Genomic DNA, 7,436 nt, shown 5'->3' on the forward strand with positions numbered 1-7,436 from the left:
CTAGAAGCCAACAGATTTTTGTCTTTTAAAAACTAATATTTATTTGCATTGGTTACTTTTCATTATTGTGACAAACTATATAATAATAGCCGTTTGATAAAGGAAGAGTTTATTTTGGCTCAGGGTTTGCCAAGACAGTTCTTCACGCCTCAGAAGGTGGTAAGAATGGCTCCCACTGGGGTAGCAGGAACATCGATGGAAGGTCACCTTTTATCCAGTTAGAACAGAGAGAGAGGTGCATGTTGGTACTTCTCTGTTTCCCTTTTACTCACTGCAGCATCTAAGCATCTGGCATTGTGCCACCGCCTTCTGGGTGATGTCAATTCCCCAGAAACAATGAGAAAGACCGCCAACCTATGGAACTTGTGAATTGAGAAGAATAACGAGAAGAGAAAGAACGGGGAGAGGAGCACGTGCAGGAAGGCACCTGAAGGAAAGCAACGGGTGAAAGTTTAGGCATGTATTTGAAACATTTGGATGATGCCTTGTGAGCATGTGAGGGAGAAGAGGCCTGGAGATAAATAGTAATAATAGTTTAGTAATCATGAATGCACACATGAGAAGTAACCCATTTGAGTGCTAGAATTACCTTGGGAGAGAGAATGTAGTGAATAAATACCAATAAAGCTATAGTTACTCAGAGTCAAGTAAGGAGTTTTATGAACTAACTTGAGCTGTTAAGCTTATTAAGAGAGAGAAGCTAGGTGATTGTAGAGATTTTTAAATAATTATAAAAACTATGTGTATATGTTTATAGAATAACCAACTGCCTTACTTTATAAGCCTAAATGAAGCCATAGTGAAGTTGTTGCAAAAGGTTCTGGATTGTCTTGAATAGTTGTATGCTGTGTTCAGAAGAGAGCAACAGATCTTCATGTTAGCAGTGATTTCTCCACTAATATGTTTGCTCACACAAAGGCTAATAATTATTTACCGAGGAAGCTGGAGAACGAACGTCCTTTCCTAAACTTTGTTGTATGCAAGAGCTTTAATAAAAAGTTCAGTTTCTCAAAGAACTTGTCTCCAACTATTGGACCAGGAATGTTCAAGTATTTATTTTAATAGTTTAATGTTAAACTATTTTTTTTCAGAACTACATTTTTCCAGAAGTCTATTGAAAGTGTCAGAAATCTCACGGAGAAACATTTTACCTCATGGGTATATACCTGGGAATTTTTAAGTGTGAGTGTGATTATGAATGTGTGCTCATACACAAGGACATGTGGCTTAGGCATGAACTAGAAATAATACATATTTTTGTTCTAGTCTTTTGTTCCCCATGGGCAGGAGCAATACTGAAGAGAAAAAAAAAAAAAAAAAAAAAGGAAATGGAGCTGGTCCGAAGACCATAGATTTATGAGATTCTAAGGCAAGAGAATTTAAATATAAGCCAAGAAAACGTAAACATAGGCTGAGCCAAGAAAAGCTACAGCTGTGGGTCTGCTTGATGATCTGGGGGCTCCCCTGCTACCTTAGTTTGCATGGGATTCTAAATGTGGAATTTTGAGATTTAAGTATCTAAGGAGTGCATGGTGGCTCATTTCTGTGATCTCAGCACTTAGGAGGCCAAGCCAAAAGGGTTTGATCTTCAGGGTTCTTTTTAGCTACATAGTAAGTTCAAGGCCAGTTTGGGTTATGTGAGAACCTGTCAAAAAAAAAAAAAAAAAAAAAAAAAAAAAAAAAAAAAAAAAACCAGGAAGAAACAGGAAGATTTAAGTGTCTGTATAATAGATTTCAAGTTGATTTGGTGGAATTAATTATTCTTTCTTCCTTGCCATTCATTCCCTTTTACAATGGTACTACGCTTTACATACATCTCAGTCTTGTATGCTAGATTTAGCTGATTGAGAAAATGGAGAAATGGGAAGGGCCTGTGATTATGGAGCAACAATGAAGATCAATACAGGATAAGCAGAAAGGAGGGTGAAATAATAATAACTATATCTGAGAAACTCATAATTATATTTTTGACTATTTAACTGAAAAGCCCTGTAATGTGCACTTCTTCATATGCATGAAGTTCTCTCATCTGAGCTGACAATGCCCCCTCCAAGAATCAAAGACCATTTAACAAAATCTCCAACACAAGGAAGGCATTAGAAGCTCTTTTGAGTTATTGCTTCGGGTTGTTCAGGGATTTCTCAAACATTACAGGGTATTGATATTGCTCTTGGTTGCCCCTACCCCAACTCCCAGAAATATAAAAGTCCCAATTCTTGTAGACACTGTGCACTTTCGATGCAGGGCCCTGAGTCCCATGAGCTGGAACTTTTATCTTTATATGCTCATAGCACATGAAGTTTTCCTTGAGTCTCAGATGAGACTTTGGACTTTATATTTTTGAATTAATACTAGAGCTTTCAGACTTGTTTTTATAGATTGATTACATTTTGTCTGTGAGAAGGGCATGACTTTCAAGGAGTCCATGTTATGGTTTGAATGTGGGTTTTTCTTTATAAAAGTCACATAGGAATTTACTTTCCCTCTACCAAGAGCTAAGAGTTGACTAATACTTCTTCACGAATGAACTAATCTACTTGTGTAATGAATGGACTAACAGGTATGTCCGTTAGCTAAACAGTAATCTGCTATAACAGTTGTTACACAAGATCTTTCATGTGCTCACTGTGTCTCATGCAATATCCTGTTAGCCCAGAACACTAGACACTACCAGTAAGAAGGTTATTGGCCCTCATTCTTGAATCAGAGTAATGGCCCACTATGATTTGGGGATTTCAAAGTCCTAGTTCACAAGAAACCTATTTTCACTGCAATGTGCAAAGTCTATGATATTCTCCTACTAGAAACAAAAGAATGCATAAAATATCATTTAAGGGAAAACAGGGGGGTCTTTTCCCCCTAGCACAGCCAAATCTGCAGGTCTGTGTGGAGCCGCAGTTGCAGGTCTCTGCTCTGCAGGATGGGGGTCATGAAAGTTGTCAAGAATAAGGCCTGCTTTAAAAGATACCAAGTGTGATTTAGAAGGCGGTGAGAGGGCAAAACTGACTACTGTGCATGGAAACAATTGGTGATCCAAGACAAGAATAAGTACAACACACTCAAATATAGGATGATAGTTCATGTAACTAACAGAAATATCATCTGCCAGATCGCATATGCCTGTATAGAAAAGGATATGATTGTCTGCACAGCTTCTTCACATAAACTTCCAAAATACGGTGTGAAAGTTGGCCAAACAAATTATGCTGTGGCCTATTGCACTGGCCTGCTGTTGGCCCACAGGCTTCTGAATAGGTTTGGCATGGACAAGATCTATGAAGGCCAAGTGGAGGTGAATGGAGGTGAATACAATGTGGAAAGCATTGACGATCAGCCTGGTGCCTTCACTTGCTATTTGGATGCAGGTCATGCCTGAACTACAATTGGCAATAAACTTTTGGGGCCCTGAAGGGAGCTGTGGATGGAGGCTTGTCTATCCCTCATAGGACCAAATGATTCTGTGGTTATGACTCTGCAAGCAAGGAGTTTCATGCAGGGGTACATCGGAAGCACACCATGGGTCAGAATGTGTCAGACTACATGGGCCTAATGGAGGAAGATGAAGATGTGAATAAGAAACAGTTCTCTCAGTACATCAAGAACAACGTAACTCCAGACATGGAGGAGATGTATAAGAAAGCTCATGCTGCTATCTGAGAGAATCCAGTCGATGAGAAGAAGTCCAATAGAGAAGTGAAGAAGAGGTGGAATCGTCCCAAAATGTTTCTTGCCCAGAAGAAAGACCAGGTTGCTCAAAAGAAGGAAAGCTTCCTCAGAGCTCAGGAATGGGCTGCTGAAAGCTAAAGCAATTTTCTATGAAGATTTTTTTCCATAAAGACAATAAACATATTGATCAAGCAAAAAAATAAAAAAGGAAAACAGTGTTAGATATTCATGTTTCCAGGTGTGACCATATTGTGGTCTGTTTGCATAGAACTAAGAATAGTCACTCAACACAAAATTGTACTATTACTTAGAAGTATTCTGAGATTTTTGTGCATGCATACAGGCCTGCATGTGTGTATGTGTTTGCTTATATGTTTGTGATTCAATTGTGCAATTCTTAGGCATGAACATGAGCATTGGAGATGACAGTCTTGTATCACAGAGTCAAAAGATTAGACAAATCTAGAGCCTCACTTCTCTGGAATTCTCACACAACCGGCAATTTTCTAGTTAAATCACAGCATCTTCTGACTTTATCAGACTTTAGCTGCAGACTTTGAAGGACTCATGTGGGCTTCTTTGGGCAGTACATACAGGCCTCTGAAAATACTGTCATTCTCTTTTCTGTGGTTTGTAAATAGGATCTTGTTTAAAAATTTCAATGTCAGAACAGGCTGGGTCAAGTGCTTGTTCTGAAGTTGTCACTTTTTTTTTTTTTAAATCTATTTGGCTTCTCTGGAAGTTTCTTTCATCAAGGCTGAGAGCTGCACTGGTTTTGGATATGAACATTCATGTTTTGTTAGATAGTCTAGCTGGTTGTCCGTTTGATACCACATTAGTAGTATGTTTTCTCATAAAGCCTGTGACCTCCCTACTCAGATGCTTTCAAACAGTTCTTTTTTTTTTATTAGATATTTTATTTATACTTCAGATGACGTCCCCTTTCCCCATTCCCCCCCACCCCCCCCTTAGGAAACCCCTATCCCATGCCCCCTTTTCCTTGCTTTCAAACAGTTCTATGGTGTCAGCATGCATTGATTTTTTTTTTTCTGGCTTCTGAGAGCCAGCTTCAGATACAATCAGAAAGTGGTTGGTTAAGTCTAGAACACTGATGCCACTATTGTTCTCATGGGCACATCTTGCTGGGAAGTTCGGTATTGTAGCATAGAGAATCCACACCTGGATATGCTTGTTGATGATTCATCTCCCCCATTAACCAGCACAGCAGCTGTCAGCACTACGAACATTCATTAGCCAGCAGGGAGGGAGGAAGCTGCCAGCTCAGTTATAGCTTGGTTTCTGTGTGTCTTGTATCCAACCTTTTAGACACGATTATCTTTGTTTTGGACCCTTAGTCATACATACTGTATGTCAGGAACAAATTTAATGTGAGTCTTCACTGCTTACCCATAGGCAAACTCATGCATTCCCTTCTGTAGTAATTACAATATCTGGCATGGAACTAAACACAACGTAACATCTAGAACTTATTTATTGACTGGTTTTTAAAACCTGATTGTACCTAGACAGATAATAAATGGGAAAATGTCCGTTTGGCTTCTAAAATTGATAGAAGTCACTATTACTTATTGATTTTGCAAACTTGAAACAGTTTGCTTACATTTCCAATAGCAGCTTGAGTTCAACAAAACAAATAGAAAAGCAAATACAAAAGCGAGTCATCTATTTTTTATCAAATGCATGGTTTTACGTCAAACATCTTTAATACTTAACATGCATTCCTGCCCGCTTTAAAAATCAAACATGGTTTATGGATTCAATTAGAAACCTTTTGTTCACAGTAAATCTATTTTTAATTTTTATTTTTATCATTTAAATATTTAAAGATGTTGCTTTTGTTCTTTAACCTTCCTTCTGACATAGTAGGCCTGTCTGCAAAGGATTTTTTGAGACAATGAACACTCTTTACTGCTATAAAAAATGTTGAACTGCCATTAAAAAGAATCAGGTTTTAGTCCAGAAAACACACTTTCGCCTTCCAGTTTTGCTTTTGAAATCTATCAGAGGTACAAATAAACTCTATGTTGTTGTGCTCATGAAAAATCCCAGCTACTACTGGGGTGAATAGAACAAGAGCCAAATACTCTGATATTTAACACTTGGTAATAGCATTGGTAGAGCTTCTGCCTCCGCCTTTTGCTTCTGATCAACCTGTACCCTCTACTGTGTGACATTTCCCACTCTCCACTTGATAAAGTTAATTCTTGTGCCAGTGAGTGGGATTGGTTAGGTATTTTTGCTTCTATACCAGTGACGGCTCCTGGGCCAGTTGCTCTAGGCTCAACTGACTTCCGTTCCAAACTCACCTCTACCACCTATTAGCGTTTTGAGTTTAGCAGTTAAAACCCCATGACTCGATCTTCCTAACTAAAATATAATCTGCTCTGCAGGACTGATATATCCACCACTGCCGACTCATGGCTAGCACATCAAAAAGTCCTTGTCAAATTCATTCCCTTGAAACATTACTGGCTTGTATGAAACTGGGGAGCAGGGAACAAGGAGCTTCTAGAAATATGTGGAAAATAATTTGACTTTATCCTCCACAAAATTTTTTTTTCTTTTTCTTTTAAAATATAATGCCTAGCCTGCATCTAACAGCATGGCTCTACAGTGTCCCTCAGATGACAATTGTATATCATGCACGGTTATAGGTATTTCACTTTATTAAAGGAGCTTACCCTTGCCTTCAAGAGAGGATGTAGTACAAAGAGATGTCCTGGGCACCAGGGATCAACATGGCCTCCTTCCAAAGCCTGGACAGCTAAAATACACAGTCTCCTAACTCCATACCCTGACCAAGTCCAGGCATAAGATAGGGAAGTGAAAGAACATGATTTCAGCCATAAGGAAGGGCCTCTGTCACTTTTAATGCTATCCTAGCTAGCTCTCCATTGCCTTCAGTGCCATCCAATCACTTCAAAAAGGAAGAACAGATTTTCATTTCCCTAGTAAGAGAGAATGATGTAATAGTTCCATCTAATTCCATCTAATAAACAATGTTAGCCCAATTTGTTCTCAGTATGTCCATGGTTGTAAGGAGCCAGACCATTTTTCACAGGTGTTTCTTCTACCAGCTTTCTGAGTTACTTCTGAAGTTAATTGTCTCCATTAGTCTCTTTATTTTGTTAACTGTCAAGGTCAGGGGACGAGCCATTATTAACTGTCCACTACATCATGTGTTGCTTAAGGCACAGCACATTCCTGATCTAATTCAGTTCCCACTGTACCTTCTTATGTATAAAGTATAAGCTACATTGCCATATCCAAGAAAGTGAACATAGAAGTTTTTGAGGCCCATAAGTAAGATTATTGAGAAAGGTACAAAACTGAGCTTTAAAAACTGTACCAGTGTGGTTACAGCATCCTTTTCCTTTCTATGAATATATGATGTTGCTTTCACTCTTAGCCCACGCTTGCTTGCTATTCAACCCCAACTCATAAAGACACGTTCTTTTGAAAATTATCCATATGACTCTACATCTCAGAAAGCTCTAGTGTGTGGTCTTAAAAGTGCTAAAGCATGGGAGTCTTCATTTTTAAATATACATCTAGCTTGTAATTTATCATTGATAATATCCATAGCAAGATTGAAAATAAGGTATTATGAAAACATCCCAGAAGCATTCAGTACAATAGAAAGACACATCAGTTTCATACATTGTCTTCTTAACCATAAGCAAAGTATATATCCTTCTGAGTTTCAGGTTTCTTATTTATAAGATGGGGACAATGAAAATATTTCACAT

General features: G+C 38.4%; 1 pseudogene; it reads left to right on the forward strand.

The window, feature by feature from the left end:
• The first annotated feature begins 2,920 nt into the window (after positions 1 to 2,920).
• LOC117717182 (large ribosomal subunit protein uL18 pseudogene) lies at positions 2,921 to 3,804 on the forward strand (annotated as a pseudogene).
• The last annotated feature ends 3,632 nt before the right edge of the window (positions 3,805 to 7,436 follow it).

The sequence above is a fragment of the Arvicanthis niloticus genome, chromosome 11 (assembly GCF_011762505.2).
Source record: "Arvicanthis niloticus isolate mArvNil1 chromosome 11, mArvNil1.pat.X, whole genome shotgun sequence".
NCBI lineage: Eukaryota > Metazoa > Chordata > Mammalia > Rodentia > Muridae > Arvicanthis > Arvicanthis niloticus.